Below are 17,845 nucleotides of genomic sequence, written 5' to 3'. Positions count from 1 at the left end.
CCCCCCGTGGCTGTCACCGCCCGGCACCTGGCTTACCTTCTTTCGGTATGCCAGGCGTCGGGCTCCCAGCATAGGTCTAATGGCAGTGAGAGCGGTCTGCCTTACACAGTTTACAAACAGACAGCCGCCAGCCAATGAGAGTCAGACAGACTCTCATTTTCTGCTGCGTCGCCCTCCGAGGGAGTCGGCTGGAGCTCACTAATGAGCTCCGTCTTCCGGCTCCCCCTGCAGCATGTGATAGGAGAGACGTCATGATGTCTCTCCCATGCAGGAGGAGAGCGGGCCGTGACTCAGAGCGATTGTGTCAGGAGCAGGGATCAGGTAAGTTGTATTTTTTTTTCTGTGTGTGTGTAAGCCTGGCACTGCAGAGGGGGTTGCCCGCGACTGGGGGCACTGTACAGGGGTGGCCACTACTGGGGACAATTTATGGGTGTCACTACTGGGGGCACTGTATAGGGGTGGCCACTACCGGGGGCAATTTAGGGGGGGTTTGGCCACTACTGGGGGCACTGTATAGTGGGGACTACTTCTGGGGGCACTGTATAGGGGGACTACTACTGGGGTCAATGCAGCATAGGGGGGACTACTACTGTGGACACTGTATAGGGGAGACGACTACTGGGGTCTACTACTGCGGGCAATGCAGCATTGGGGGGACTACTACTGGGGCCACTGTATAGGGGGGACTAGTACTGGGGCACTATATTGGGGGGACTACTACTGGGGCCACTGTATAGGGGGGACTAGTACTGGGGCACTATATTGGGGGGACTACTACTGGGGACAATACAGCATAGGGGGGATTACTAGTGGGGGATTACTACTGGGGGAACTGCATAGGGTGGGTAGGGGGGCATCAGTCCATTACATTGCCAGGGGCGTTTGGATCCCTAGATACACCCCTGATGCCGGCGGTCGGCATTTTGACCATCGGCTTCCTGACCGCATTCCCTTTGTAGGACCACCACGTGCAGTGATTACCGCAACACCCTTCTTGTCAAACTATTCACAAGTTCCTGGGCAACAGCAGGCGGTATGTTTTGCCATTCTTTCTTAAGTACATTGACAAACTGTGAAACTGAAGAAAGTCGAGTCGGCTTAGAATGCACCCATCACTCCAATTCGTCCCAGAGGTTCTCAATGGGGTTAAGATCTGGACTCTGAGCTGGCCAGTCCTTCTGGGTTACCAAATATTCTGTATACTAGTCCAGCATCGCCCTGGAAACATGACAGGTGGCATTGTTGTCCTGATAAAAACATTAATTGTTTCTGTAGAACAGTAAGTGCATGGGCCTCCTTACGGAGTTTTCTTGTCGAAACTGCCACATTAGGAACTTGTGTGCTATGGTATGTATGTTATGCATTTCGCTTTTGCGGGGGTGTCCAATCACTTTTGTCTACATAGCGTATGTGTGAGGGGGATCTGTGCTATGTGGAATCTGTTTGTGGGACTGGATCTGCGTGATTGGGGCAGGCTCATATACAGTATGTGTGTGCAAATCTGGTTCTGATATGAGCCAGTGCCTCCTCATCCACTGATCTTAACGCATGTCCCTGGTCAACAGTTTGGGGTTTAAGGATGTGAAGAAGTGACTTGAAGCAATGGAAGGGTCTGCCCGATGGACCTCCACTTAGGAAACAGTTAGGACAGGAGAGGCTTGGCATGCTTCCTTCAGTGACAAGCAAATGTTACAACACTAATAATTTCCAGTGTCCCACAGATGTGGTCTGCTGGTTTTGTCATATTTGCACTCTCTCACCCAATCAAGAGTCATGAAAAGAGACAGGGAACTTCAGTGCACAGCTGATCCGAGCCCTAGCTGAACCTCAATAAGGCCTTTAAGCCTATCAGCATGGAAGAGCTAAGTAAGTGGTTGGGATGATATCCTTGCCAATGGGCCGCCAAATATTTGCTTGTAGGCTTTCAGAGCATTTTTGATTGCTAATAGATGTGTCTACCCTCACTGTGGCTTGTAGGAATTTAAAGTTGTTTTGGGACATGCCAGTAGTAGTCAAAGACCAGGTCATGGAGGAGGTTAGCTTGGGGCGCAAGTGCAGCCCTTTCCCTAAACCACTTCTACATACATTAGGTTTGGTATTTCTGCCAGGGTCCTCGAAAAAGCCCAGGTCCAGGTAATCAGTACCCCACTCCCAATGCCCCAGCTAACATCTGTATGTCACAACATAAAATTTGATTTATCAGACCAGGAAATGTTTACAGTGGCCTCCTTCTGCTGTAACTCATCCATTCCATGGTTCAACATGCATGCAGAGATACCTTTTGAATACCCAGAGATGAGGAGAGAGTGGGGGAGCAGGTACTAATTACATTAACCCAGGTTTGATGGAGGGGATTGGCTCCACCAGGTTCAGGGGGCACAGCCATGCATCCTTACATTAAGCCACACCTCCCAAAAGTACGCTGGCCCAGCACAGCTCTCTACGGCTCTGCACATGCCACTGTTGTTATGTGTAACTGTGCGCCTGGTAGCATCAGGAAAGACAGGGATAATTGTAAATATTATTTTATTCATAGTAACAGTCAATACAGGTCATATCACCAGACACTGCTAGTAGACATATATGTTGCATTCACCGAAGGCATGGTATAAGGATCCATACTGATGATGCTTAACTTGCAGTATGTGCTTTTAGTGTTTGTTTGCAAAAAGGTATTATTTATTCAACACATTTTTAAAATGTGTCACCCATTCCCACACACACACACACGAAGTGTTATAGCTTGGGCTGCTTGTTGCCAGAACAGGCTTTGCCGTTCCATTGAAGATCATTCCTCTGCAAAAACTAAAAAAGCTCCATGCTACGCCAGGCTGGTCACACTACTCCAGGAATGCCCCAGCACAGTTAGCAACTGGCAGCCAAATCTCCCTTGAACATGTAGTTCCACAAAAGTATCTAACAATACAAAATGAGCCAGACTTTTATCATTAATCACCTGAATCCATGTGCAATCATATTTCTTCTGTCCTGTTCTACTGTAATGCATTATCTTTGGTTTTGGCAAAACCACCCTCAAATTTTTTGGTTCATATTCAGTTTTGGTTCGGTTTTGGATCCCTTGAAAATCAATAAAAAAAATAAAATTGATTAAAAAGTTATTTTGGACCTCTTTACGTGCAATCCACAACCCAAGTTCGTTTTTTAAATTCGAGTTACGAACTGACTGCAGACCCTAACCGGGACTCAGTTGGACTTGGAATCCCAAAGTGATTCTGAACTAGGTCTCAATTCGACTCGGAGCACCTAAGCTCGGGTGTGTTTGTATTTCAGGAAAACCGAACCGACATTTCTACTTTTAATGTTTAGGCCTTCATAGATGAAATGATGAAAGTTCTCCTGAATAAGTTCCACGAGAACCAGAAAAATAGGCACCCTAGCAAAAAACATTTGGGAATGTCTGAGAACCACTAGTGCTGACTACAGAAACCCTATATACAGTCAGGAAGGCAGCTCTTCCTCACCAGTAATACCCCTTTTACACCGACCTACAAAATTCCTGGTTGATGCGCATCAATCCTGGATTTTTGTTGGTGTAAAAAGATCCACCTGGGTCCAGGGACACGGGTATCCAACTCAGGTACTTTGCAGGGTTGGCCACAGGTCGATCCTGTGCAAACCCTGCAGTGTAAACGGCGCGATCCAGGGTCACAATGACCCGTATAATGCCACAGGCCGTTTGGCCAGCATTCAGTGGTGTTTGGAGATGACATCATCTCCAAACATCCACTGCAACGCCAAAGAGCCGGGTCACTGCAGACCCGGTTTTGGTGTGAACGGTGTCGACTCTTGAATATCCTGGGTCAGCACCGCAATTTGAAAGGGGAAAGGTCTGGGCCTGATCTGGATTTGAACCAAGGGCCTGATTCAGAGCCGGACGTAATTAGCGCTCGCTCGTCCACAAAATAGGGGTGGCTATTCAAATGAACCGTTCGCTCTTTGCTGTCTGTTCACGCCTCTAGGTCTGAACGAGCGAACAAAACTTGCGGTCGTTTTTTGGGAAACTACGCCCCCTAGCCGCTCGCATCCTACGTCATTTCCGCTATTTATTAGATTAATCGAGTACATCGACCAGGGTATGAACTGCTTGCTATTCTTGTGGTTGGTTTTTGCTACCACAATTTTGCAAGCAGTTCTGGCTATAAAATAACCCAGTGACGTGGTCAATGACGCTGCTGTTTTAATTATGCACACCCATAAAACGCCCCTATTGACCTTTAAGCACGCCTGCGTTCGGATCTCCACCCCCCGTTTTTTAAGCACCATCCCCTGTTACCACCCACTTACGCCTCTTTCTGTCACTCAAATTATCAGGCATTCGCTATTTTGCGAGCACATGAATTTTGACCGCACTGACTGGTTTGCGCATGCGTATAACGATCCGTACGCATGCGCAGTTGTGCAAACATCGCTCGGAGCGAACGAGCGGCCGCTTACGAGCGTCTCTGAATCAGGCCCCATGTTCCAACCCCAGGATCACACCCGGAACTTTGGTATAATAGAGGTATTACTTTCCTGTTCTACACCTGCAATTGCTTCACAGATAACGGAGAATGTAACAAGCACTTGGACACTAACAGATGGCAAACCATTAATATAAAGTGGAAAAAAAAAAGCCTTTGGCAGACTAGAGATTTAACCCTAAGGGAGCTGGAATCCACGTTTTATTATGTGAATTATTGATTTAGACAGAAGACATTCACAGATAAATTATACGCCACCTGTAAAATCACAGCCCAGGCATAACTTTGATAAATTAGTCTCCGTCCCCCAGCTGTTGGGTGGTTTGGTCTATGTATGCTATGAATGTAGATGCAGATTTGATTTTTATTTATGGCTAATATTATACATCCTAACATGACCTATTTCAGCTGGGATATAAAACGCTGATCCCTCTTCACCCACAGACTTCCCATTTGGATCAACCTTAGCTGAATTATCTGTTTTGTAAATTGAATTCTAATGTGATTCTTTGTTTGGCCGAGGATAACTCCCATAGGGAGGACACATGAATCCCAATGCGTCCCAGGGTTAAATGGGATCATATTAAATTGGTACTGTATGTGAAAGAATATGTTACATGTTTTTATTAACCACATTCTATTTATAATAGGACAATGAATGTAAATGACAAGCAAGTTTGGATATTTTTTTGCACTGTGTAATTCAAACCAATTGGCAATGGGCAGATAATGTGGCGTTGGTGGCTGGCACATACACGTCGCAGCCCTCTGTCCATGGAGTGCTAAATTCAATTACATCCATCCATATAAAATACAACAACAAAGATGGTCGAATGCTTTATAGAGCCAGAAAACAATGTGGACATTACTATTTCAACCACTGTGTTGGGACGATTTTTTTTATGTGGCCATAACTGTCTGGATCACACTAGTTTTCCGATCGAAGTTCCTTCCTAACTTGTTTATATATATACGGCCTGATTCATTACTGATCGCTATTGCGATTACGCACACAGACGGCCGATTGTTTCGTACTGTGCCCATGCACGAAGGCACCACTGCGATCACACTGCGATCGCAGAGACCACGCAGACCCATCACAGAGTGATTGACAGGAAGTGACCATTTGGAAGTGTTGATGGAAGGGTGGACGGTGAAACGCAGGCGTGCCAGTCTGTTTGAACGCTGTTACAGGGGCGTGCATAAATCAGCCACTGCAACGGCATACGCAGCTTGTGTACTTACTGCGTGCGACGAGGTTAGCAATTTCTGAGTAAGGACAGACCTGTTGTAATTGTGCGTGAGGGGCCGATGTTACTCGATGTTCCTGATGCATACGCAGGATTGCTAAGTATTACTGATGTGCAAAAGCGGTAGTGGGCATCTCCTTGCTGGCTTTGGGCGTCACTGTAATAGCTTTGCGACTGCAGTCATTACCTGCAGATCTGCGTGCGTAATCGCAGCTGCACTCGCAATAGCGATCCGTAATGCATCAGGCCCATAGTTAGAAGCTAGAGATGTGGTGTTCGGTTCTCCAGGAGTCCAAATCCACCTGAGTTATGTGAATCCGGACAGAACGGAGTCGCAGTTCTAATCTCCTAAGGAGATCTGGATAAATCCGAGTTCTGATCTTCTAGCTATCCAGAAATCGGATGTTAAATCTGAATTCCGGGTTCCAGATTGCAAAAATCACATTTTTAAATTAAAAAATAAAATTCAGATCCAAAACTCTTGAGGGTGGTTTTGCAAAACCAAAACACGAAGATAAATCCAGATCCAAAAGCCAAAAATCCATCGATCAATCAATGTGTTTTTTTGTGTGTGTGTGCGCCTGTTAGCCACACTTATCACCAGCAACATAGGTGCGCAGGGGTGCTGTCTGTGTCGTTAATCAAGAGGCTGCTGCCTCATTCAGGTGCTCTCCCTGCCAAGTGCACATAAAAAATTAATTCAATCAATCAATGTTTTGTGTGTGTGTGCGTGTTATCCATGGCATCACAAACGCCTCTGCTAGACTTGAATAAACATTTTCAAAGGTGAAAATGGAGGATATAATTTAAAAAAGGGAATAAAGCAGCTAAAACTGCGTTCTCTGATTATAGTGTCCCTACTCCCTACCCATGGCCCCTCTACCTGAATTTCAGCAAGTCAGAGGAGCAACACCATGCAACCGTATTCCAGAGTACAGCTGCTCCTCCTGTAGCCTAGGTCAGAAGATGTGATTTATACACAACACAGGATGGGATGACGATATAGGCTTGGGTGATGGTATAATCGGGGGTGATGTACACATCATCTTCTTCACACAATATTAATTTGTCCACGCTGGAATCCACCATTACAGGTGCCTCTATAATTTTTGCACGTAATTTACGGTAAAGGTGTTTCTCGTAGAATTTGTATTTCAATTTAATGAACATCATTTTTTCCACATTTTGGGGAAATAGTCTCAGGCCGATCACTGACAAGGTTCCCGGCTGTGCTGAAAACTCTTTCTGAGTACACACTGGAAGGTGGGCAGCTCAAGTAAAGCGAAGGCAGTTTTCTGTAAGGGCCTCCAAATTGCCTCTTTTTCCTGCCAGTAGTTATTTACATCTCTTCATGTCAGTGTCTGTTGGGAAGATAAAACAATGTCTTCATCCCTTCTAGGATGAAAAATCCACTCACAGCAGCAGGTATGGCGCTCAAGACACAACGTAAGACTTAAACCTTAAATGTTGCATTTGCTACTCTGTTCCGCTTGTCCACAATATCTGCTCCAGTTAAGTGGACAGTGGGTACAATGGCAGTTTGAACTGAAGGCCACTAACTATGTTTTTTTTAATGTCCCTGTACAGGTTGGGAAATGCTTTTCCGGAAGATTTGCAAGGATTATTTAACAGACATTTGTTTTGGAAAGCACTCTTCCTGGTCCCCTTCTGGGATGAAAATCCACTCCTAGCTGCAGAAGTAGGTGCAAGATTTTCAAGAAAGATAGAACGTAAGGCCTTAAATCAGGGGTAGCCAACCTCGGTCCTAGAGATCTCTAATGGGTGCACTCATATTATTTAAAACTTACCTCTCCGAGGTCCCATGCCAGGTGTCAGTGCTGTACAAAAAGCCAGAAAAATGTCCGTCGCGGCCCAGAGTCTTCTAATGCTCCTGTGGCCAGCCAGCTGCATCAGTCGGCTGCTGGCCACCGGGAAGAGAGGAGGGGGCCCCGGACAGGGGAATGCACACGGGCCCCCTCCTCTCTAAAGACGCCACTGAGATAACTGTATTTTTTTCTAGCTGATGAATCAAAACACTAGAATTAGGCTGTTTCATTAGTCTGCAGCCATGTAATACTAATTTGCTGCTACTATACTTGCTAATTGCCAATGCAAAGTCTTTGCTGGCGAAAGCTGATAAAATGAGAAGGAATTGGACTGGATGTAGTTGAGATCCCAGCGGTCAGAATGCTGATGCTCAGAATACCGGTGCCGGAATCCCTATCCACCGACATCCCTATGGTAAATAATAGGGTTAGGTTTAGAGTTAGCGTTAGGCACTAGGAGTAGGGTTAGGATTAAGCTGTGGGAGGGAGGTTAGCGTTAGGTTACTTACCTTTGGACGCCGGGATTCTAATGGTTGGGATGCCGCTGTCAGTATTCTGACCACTAGCATTCTGTACCCAACCTGAATCGGACAAGTAGAGTCTGGGACTTTTATACCACTCAGCCCCATAACAGTACTATGTTACGTAATGTAACTGGTTCCGTATCAGGAAATTTGATCCAAGAAGGTACAATCACTGCCTCCAAAACAATATATCCACAGGAACAGGAATCACACTCTTTCAATGTAATATTATAACATGGCTTTGTTAAAGATTACAGTTCAAAGAGAACATATGTCTCCTTTCAGTACTTTTTCACTGAGCAGATGCCTGAGCAGGTATAGTTTTGTTACATAGTGGCCACACATATCCAGCTTGCAAAGGAAAATGAACACAAGGTAGAACCATCTGCCATGTTTATAGAAACTGCATACACAATACATATATTTTATATATATATATATATATATATATATATATATATATATATATATATATATATATATATATTAGGGGTGAGCGGGTTCGGATTACAGAAATCCGAACCCCCCCGAGCACCCCCTATCCGAGGCCGATCCGAGTCAGGCTTGACTTTTCCCGCCTGACTCTGATCTGAAATCGAGGCAAAACGTCATCATCCCACCTTCCGGGTCTCGCGGGATTTGGATCCTATATAAGGTACCCGCGTCGGCGCCATTTTCTCACTCGGCTGTGGACAGTGAAGAGGGAGGGTGGGAGTTAGGGCTGGCTGGGCTGTGTAGTGTAGTGCAGAGTAGTGTTGTGCTGTGCTGTGCTGCGCTGTGCTGCTGTTGTCCACTACTTCAAAGTCCATAGGGGCTGGCTGTGTTGTGCTGTGCTGCTGTTGTTAATAGGGGCTGTGTCCACTACGTCAAAGTCCATAGGGGCTGGCTGGACTGTGTTGTGCAGTCAGTTCTCCATAGGGGCTGTGTCCACTCCAAAGTCCTGTGCAGTGTCCCAGTCCTAAAGGGGTGCTGTAGTGTTGTCCAGGGGGTGCTCTGTCCATCAGGGGTGCTCCCCCCAAGTGCTAAAAAAATATTATTTTTTGTGTGTTTGTGAATTGTGTGCGCAGTAGCCGCACGTGCATCAACAAAGTAGTGCCAAGCGTGCGCCTGTGTCATAAGTAAAGGGCCGGCTGGCTTGACCGTTAAAGGGTGCTGTAACCCCCAAAGTACACTCCAGTCCAAACCAAAAAAATATATATTTTCTGTGTTTGTGAATTGTGTGCGCATTAGCCGCACGTGCATCAACAAAGTAGTGCCAAGCGTGCGCCTGTGTCATAAGTAAAGGGCCAGCTGGCTTGACCGTTAAAGGGTGCTGTAACCCCCAAAGTATACTCCAAACCAAAAAAATATATATTTTCTGTGTTTGTGAATTGTGTGCGCAGTAGCCGCACGTGCACCAACAAAGTAGTGCCAAGCGTGCGCCTGTGTCATAAGTAAAGGACCGGCTGGCTTGACCATTAAAGGGTGCTGTAACCCCCAAAGTACACTCCAGTCCAAACCCCCAAAAAAATAATTTTCTGTGTTTGTGAATTGTGTGCGCAGTAGCCGCACGTGCATCAACAAAGTAGTGCCAAGCGTGCACCTGTGTCATAAGTAAAGGGCCGGCTGGCTTGACCGTTAAAGGGTGCTGTAACCCCCAAAGTACACTCCAGCCCAAACCAAAAAAATATATATTTTCTGTGTTTGTGAATTGTGTGCGCAGTAGCCGCACGTGCATCAACAAAGTAGTGCCAAGCGTGCGCCTGTGTCATAAGTAAAGGGCCGGCTGGCTTGACCGTTAAAGGGTGCTGTAACCCCCAAAGTACACTCCAAATCAAAAAAATATATATTTTCTGTGTTTGTGAATTGTGTGCGCAGTAGCCGCACGTGCATCAACAAAGTAGTGCCAAGCGTGCACCTGTGTCATAAGTAAATGGCCAGCTGGCTTGACCGTTAAAGGGTGCTGTAACCCCCAAAGTACACTCCAAACAAAAAAAAAAAATATTTTCTGTGTTTGTGACTTGTGTGCACTGTGGCTGCACGTGCATCAACAAAGGAGCAGCGCCAAGCGTGCGCCTGTGTCCCATAAATAAAGAGCCGGCTGGCTCATTTCTTAAAGGGTGGTGTAACCCACAAAGTGCACTACTCTCCAGCAAAAATAAAAAAATATTTTCTGTGTTTGTGTGCGCTTTAGCCGCACGTATATATCAATATAACATAAATGGAGGACCAAACTTTCTCCGATAAAAATAAAATAGGGAAAGATCAAGAACCACTTCCTCCTAGTGCTGTTGCTGCTGCTGTGAGTTGTTCATCATCCCAGAGAGGAAGTAGGAACATCACTACTTTTACTAAACAATTGACCCTCCAACAGTCCCTAGCGATGAGGATGAAGTACGACAGCAGTCATCCTTAAGCAAAACGTATAACTGAGGCCTTGACTGCTTTGTTGGTGTTAGATGTGCGTCCGATATCCGCCATTAGTGCAGTGGGATTTAGACAATTGATGGAGGTAGTGTGTCCCCGGTTCCAAATCCCGTCTAGATTCCTCAAAGCAGCAGCGACAAGCATGCATCTGTCTGTTAAAGGGTGGTGACACCCTCAAAGTGTGCTACACAAACAATAAAAATATTGTTCTTTTTTCTTCTGTCTTTGTGAAATGTGAGGGCTGTAGCCGCACCTGCATCCTTAAAGCAGCAGCGACAAGCGTGCGTCTGTCTGTTAAAGGGTGGTGACACCCTCAAAGTGTGCTACACAAACAATAAAAATATTGTTCTTTTTTTTCTGTCTTTGTGAAATGTGTGGGCTGTAGCCGCACCTGCATCCATAAAGCAGCAGGAACAAACGTGCATCTATCTGTTAAAGGGTGGTGACACCCTCAAAGTGTGCTACACAAACAATAAAAATATTCTTCTTTTTTTTTCTGTCTTTGTGAAATGTGTGGGCTGTAGCCACACTTGCATCCTCAAAGCAGCAGCGACAAGCGTGCCTCTGTCTGTTAAAGGGTGGTGAAACCTTTAAAGTGTGCTATACAAACAATAAAAATATTGTTCTTTTTTTTTCTGTCTTTGTGAATTGTGTGGGCTGTAGCCGCACTTGCATCCTCAAAGCAGCAGCGACAAGCATGCATCTGTCTGTTAAAGGGTGGTGTAACTCTCAAAGTGCTCCAAAAAATAAAAAACTATTTTTTTAATGTGTTTGTGACTTGTGTGCAATGTAGCCGCACTTGCATCCTCAAAGCAGCAGCGACAAGCGTGCATCTGTCTGTTAAAGGGTGGTGACACCCTCAAAGTGTGCTACACAAACAATAAAAATATTCTTCTTCTTTTTTCTGTCTTTGTGAATTGTGTGGGCTGTAGCCGCACTTGCATCCTCAAAGCAGCAGCGACAAGCGTGCGTCTGTCTGTTAAAGGGTGGTGATACCCTCAAAGTGTGCTACACAAACAATAAAAATATTCTTCTTCTTTTTTCTGTCTTTGTGAATTGTGTGGGCTGTAGCCGCACTTGCATCCTCAAAGCAGCAGCGACAAGCGTGCGTCTGTCTGTTAAAGGGTGGTGTAACCCTCAAAGTGCGCTCCACAAACAATAAAAATATTCTTCTTTTTTTTTTGTCTTTGTGAATTGTGTGGGCTGTAGCCACACTTGCATCCTCAAAGCAGCAGCGACAAGCGTGCGTCTGTCTGTTAAAGGATTACATCGGTGACAGCATCCAAGTAGGCATGTCAGACGGTCCATACCTGTACTGGCAGGAAAAAGAGGCAATTTGGAGGCCCCTGTACAAAATGGCTCTATTTTACCTGAGTTGCCCCCCCTCCAGTATGTACTCCGAAAGAGTGTTTAGTGCAGCCGGGAACCTTGTCAGCGAAAGGCGTAGGAGGTTGCTTCCACAAAATGTGGAGAAGATGATGTTCATAAAAATGAATTATCAACTCTTCCAGGGGGACCAGCATCCAGAACGTACAGAGGGACCTGTGGTGGTGGATTCCAGCAGGGACGAATTAATACTCTGTGAGGATGAGGTTGTACACAACACTGAAGAGGGTGAGGAATCGGTGGATGAGGAGGATGAGGACGACATCTTGCCTCTGTAGAGCCAGTTTGTGCAGGGACAGATTAATTGCCAGCTTGTTTTGTGGGGGCCCAAACAAACCAATCATTTCAGCCACAGTCGTGTGGCAGACCCTGGTGCTGAAATGATTGGTTTGTTAAAGTGTGCATGTCCTGTTTATACAACATAAGGCTGGGTGGGAGGGCCCAAGGACAATTCCATCTTGCACCTCTTTTTTTTCTTTGAATTATGTACAGTTTGGGGCCTAGTTTTTCTAACTGCCATCCTGTCTGCCACTGCAGTGTCACTCCTAGATGGGTCACGTGTTTGTGCCGCCCACTCGTATCTCTTAGCATAGTCATCCAGCTACCTCGGTGCAACCTTTTGGACATAAAAACACTATTGTGAGGTGTGAGGTGTTCAGAATAGACTGGAAATGAGTGGAAATTGAGGTTATTGAGGTTAATAATAGCATAGGAGCAGAGAAACCCACAAATTCTGTGATTTTAGCTGTTTTTATACTTTTTTTCAAAAAAATACAGATCCAAAACACAAAACCCAGAACCCAAAACACGGAAGGGTGGTTTTGGCAAAACCAATCCAGATCCAAAACACGAAGAAAGATCCAGATCCAAAACCAAAACGCAAAACACGAAAAGTGGCCGGTGCACACCCCTAATATATATATATATCCATTGGTGGACTGTTCCCAGTGGGCTGTAAGGTCTATGAAATTCAGTGTAAATACTATGTTATGAAGTAAACACACAAGACCAAAGTATAGAAAGTATAGATTTAATACTCACTTAGCTCAGCTTATAGATGTACATTTAAATATTGTCTGGGAAACCCCGTGCCTATGCTGCTAGACTCCCAGAAGAGGAAACATGGAGACTGTGCACCTTCAGTGAGTCTTCAGTATGTCTTGGCTGACATCACAACTGGGCGGGAATGTCAGTGTTAGCGGTCCCTGCAGCAAGTGTACAGGCGGGCGGCAGGTCCAGTGAGAAACTGTAGATATTGTATAGATCAATTGTAGAACACCCGTGTAATTACATGTGAGACTTGTGCCCTAATTCAAAGCTCTTTTCATTGGGCTCTGGGCCTGATTCAGACCCGCTCGCGAGCGCTGAGCGCTCACAAGCGGGTCGATGTTGGCCAGTGCGCATGCACTTGACGAACCCGGCTCCGTCGTGCGAATGTGCGAGGCCCTGATAGCGACGGGCAAGCCGTCGCTATGGGTCTCGCTACAAAGGAGGCGTGCTGTCAATGGTGAGTGACAGCACGCCCCCTTTGGTGGGCGTGCCGGCGGCGTGGCTGGCCAGACTGAGGCGTTCCCATGGGAACACCTACCATCTGGGGCCGGCCCCACTGACATCATAGGTGATGTCAGTGGGAGTGCTTTTGGCTCTGATAGAGCCAAAAGCACTCCTGGGCTTGCGGCAGACGAGACCCTACCACAAGAGTCTCGTCGCAAGGCCGATGGTTGTGATGGTCTTGACCATCGCGACCATCTTTTTGGCCGCTCGCTATAGCTGTTGGTGGTCACGCACAGCTATGCGAGCGGCCAGGAGGCCGCTCTAACAAAAGAGAGGGAGGGCACTGATTCAGAGCGAGCGTTCTGAAAGAGCGTCCGGCTCTGAATCAGGCTCTGAATCTGTTCTAATTGTCAAAGCAACGAGTTATAAGAATGTGTCACTGAAAATTGAGACAACTCAAGTTCTATTGTGGAGCCAGTATGCAGAGAAATACAATATACTGTTGTCACAAGCCGCCGCACTGCTAATGCTGTGCAAAGCGTTCGCTGAAACTCCGCCAATCTCTTGTCTATCATTCTGGCATTGACCCAGATTGGCTCCTGCCTCCATGTCCTTCTGCTGTGAATGCTGCTCCGATGCCAGTGATAGTGTTTCACGTATTTCTGGTTCTGGAATTGTCTCCTGTATCCAGTCGAGTATCCATTCCTCTTGCTTATCTTGTATACCTGCCGTTTGTTTCATCTGGGTGGCACAGACCACACTCCAGCATCCTCAGTATGCAAGCCAGCGTACTCGCGCTTGTGTCAACCCAGCGACACAGGCCGCACTCCAGCGCCAGTTGCTTGTGTCAACCCGGCAGCACAGGCCACACTCCAGCGTCCTCAGTACACAAATCAGTATACTGTGTTTGTGTCAACCCGTCGGCACAGGCCGCACTCCAGCATCATCTTACTAGCCCACAGGCCACAGCCAGCCAAGTCACTTCCAGCCCTCAAGGTTTTACTGCACAGCACGAAGGCCACATCACATCACATCCTACAGGCTCACAGGCCATAGCCAGCCAAGTCACTTCCGGCCCTCAAGGCTTCTAGTGACCCAAAGGCTGCATCTCATCTTACTGTCCCACAGGCCACAGCCAGCCAAGTCACTTCCAGCCCCCAAGGTTACTGCACAGCCCAAAGGCCACATCACATCCTACAGGCTCACAGGCTTCAGCCACTCTAATCTTATCAGCTGTTTAAGCTGCTACACGGCCGCATCTAGCCAAGGTAATACCATCCCTCAAGGCGGTTGCGGGACTATACCCTACTTAGTTATACCAGAGGCTTAACAACTGTACATCAACAAGTAATGAATACTTGGTGTGAACTTCCTTACATGGCACTTGGAGCAGGACACAAGTCTGGATAGGACTCACTTTGCACCTGAGACTACTTCCCCAGTATTCCTGCAGTATTGGCTTGCAGTTCACCACCGATGGATAATGCCGAGCCAGCTGAGAGGAAAAGAGACTCCAGACTTTAAAGACGACAACCGCCACTGGGACCAATGCAACCGATATCGCTAAAGATGTGATGGTAGGTGACAGAATGTGTGGGACAAAAATATGTTAGCATTAATGTTTCACAGATTAGAGAAGTGGACCAGTGGAGAAGTTGCGCATAACAACCAATCAGCTTCAAGGTAGCATTTATCAAGTACTCTCTATAAAATGATATGTAGAAGCTGATTGGTTGCTATGGGCAACTTCTTTACTGGTCCCCTTGGCCACTCAATTCACTGCTCCAATGGAAAAGGGTCTGATGTGAATGGCTTCATATTATCTATAGAGCACTGGGTAAAATGATTGGCACTACATAATAATATATAATATATAATAATAATAATAATAATAATAATAATAATAATAATAATAATAATAATTATAATAATATACTGTATATATGTATGAGCCCATGTGTTTACTCAATCATAACTGTCTATTGCTAGGCTTCCTCATTGCAGCAAAAATAATTCAAAGTTTCTGACAGTAAAGCAAAGAAAAACTTGAAATAATTTAAAAATAAAACCTTTTTTCAGCTATGCTGCTTTACGCCCCATTTAGCATTTTACTAATGTGCCAATGTGTTAAGTGTTTTCGTACATTTCTTGCCTCTCAGATGGGCTTTCCACAGCACATTATGATGAATGCAGTACGGCATTTTCAGACAAATGTGCGCCTGTGGAACTAGACTGTCTAATGCAATGAGACACCTCTAGAACACCACAAGAGCCCGAGTCTGCTTGGTGTCACAGTGTATGCCAGGAAGAGCTTAATTCAGCTGCCAAAGACTTCCAACTTGTGTTCTGCAAAATTCATATGTCACCCAGATTCTGTGCACATGTCCTGCAATTCATTCTAACTTTATTTGCCGAAAAATACCTGTCAGCATGTAAATTGCCTTTTTTGTATAAAATACATCTTATTTTGGAGTTATGCTGTTCGTAAACCAGACAGGTCTATGTAGTTATCCATGAATGCATTTTTCTTTTAACCAATATTACTATTATAATACATGCACCACTTTAAGATGTATTTACTTTCTGTATGCTGTCTCAGGGCCTGATTCACTAAAGATCGCTATTCTGATTATACGCACGTAACACAGTTGGTAATATTAGCGGTGATATGCAAATGTTTGCATTCACATTGCGATCGTAGCCTAACATAAGGACGCCCACTTCTCCTTACTCACATCCATATACTAGGGCAACATACAGTAACGAAACAATCGGTAACATTGAGTAACATCGTGCCCATACGCACAGTTAAGGCAGGTCAGACCTCACTTAGGAATTGCTGACTTCAGCGCACGTTATGAGGCCTCATAGTGCGTATCGTATCGCAGTGGCTAATTTATGCTTGCCCATGCAATGCCGTCACAATGCACTGGCACGTCTGAGTTCGCCTAACCACCACCCCATCTCCACCCACAAATGGCACTTCCTGTCAATCACTCTGCCATGGATCTGCGTAGCCTCTGCAGTCCTGATCGCAATAGCTAATATGCGCACAGGTGCTGCGATGCATTCGCATGCGCAGTAAGCAACAATCGGCCAATTGCATGCGTATATGCAACTGCGTTCCTCGCTGACTCAGGCCCTCTGTCTCCTGCTTGTCGGAGACAGACAGTTTCTTAGAAATTGGAAAATTTGTGGTATAGCTAACCAGAGGATATCAGAATATTACCATACCCCCCAACATTATCAATATCTGAATGGAGACATTGGTGCATAGCCATAGCACTCCGCGGCATAGCATGGTGGGCATAACCATGCCCCCAGTGGGCATGCGTAACCATACCTTCCAACCATCCTACTTCTGGAGCGACACAGTTTTCAAGGACTGTCCCACCATCCCGCTATCAGGGCACCTATAGCAATCTGCTGGGGAGATGTTGCACTGCCGCATTATATGGAGAAAGGTGTCTACAAGGCTTGAGCTATAAAAAAATGGCAAATTTCAGAAAAAGAAAACTGCCCACTAGGGTGTGTGAACCTGTCTACTCAGGAAATTGCCAATCCCCCAGCTTGCCCCTTCTCCCTCTATCTTCTCCACCTAAATCACCGTTGACTTGCCTCATGAACCGGAGGCACTGGCCTACACTACTGTATGTGTAGCACCAGCTCATTATGGACAAGTGTAATACCCTGTATTATATTGACAATGACCCATTGTTGACCTGTAGAGGGTATTGTATTCCCTTGTGTTCTTTTTATTTTGCTATTCATTTTAAATTATTTATATGTTATTGAGCATTGCCTTGTTATAGTGGCTGGCACGGTTAGGGAAGCAAGGGCAGGCTCATGAGGATAGCTCTCTTGCCTTGGTGAGGAAGATTTATGGCACAAGAATCAGGCATGAGACGGTGACTATATACAGTAAATGCCATACAACAGGTGCAGGAGGACAGTTGCTTAGGATTCTGAGGTAGACAGGTCAAGCTCAATGGAGCTTTGTCTCGGGAAATTACAGTGGGTCCCCAGTCAGACTGTATTTTGGGAAATAGTTGAAGCCCACAGAACAGGTGTTCATTCCAGCCCTCTGCTTTGACTGGTGACTTACCTGTATAAGCGGTCCAGCCCTCAGCTCTATAGTGGTCACTGATTCGATAGGAGTAACCAATCCCCTCCTTGCCCCTTGCCCCGACTATAATATTGAACTAGTTATTAGCCTTCAATCCTTCCCCAGGGATTGACTGTGAATGTGGCTCAGCCCCCACTAAGCTCTGCCCCAGCGGCTCGGCTTTGTCCCTGCCAATAGAGTGGTATTGCGATACCATCTACACCCCTGCTCCAGTACAGATAAGAGGCCAAATTTCTCATAGTTGACTTGACATCTGAGTAGCAGCACATCCTTCAGCTCCATTCCGACAGCTAGCTATAGAAAACACTTATTCCCTGCTCAGACTGCGAGACTGAACCTTTTTCAGAAATTC

This window comes from Taudactylus pleione, unplaced genomic scaffold (genome assembly GCF_031769625.1).
Source record: "Taudactylus pleione unplaced genomic scaffold, aTauple2 ptg000533l, whole genome shotgun sequence".
In the NCBI taxonomy this organism is placed as follows: domain Eukaryota; kingdom Metazoa; phylum Chordata; class Amphibia; order Anura; family Myobatrachidae; genus Taudactylus; species Taudactylus pleione.
This window is presented reverse-complemented; position numbering follows the sequence as displayed.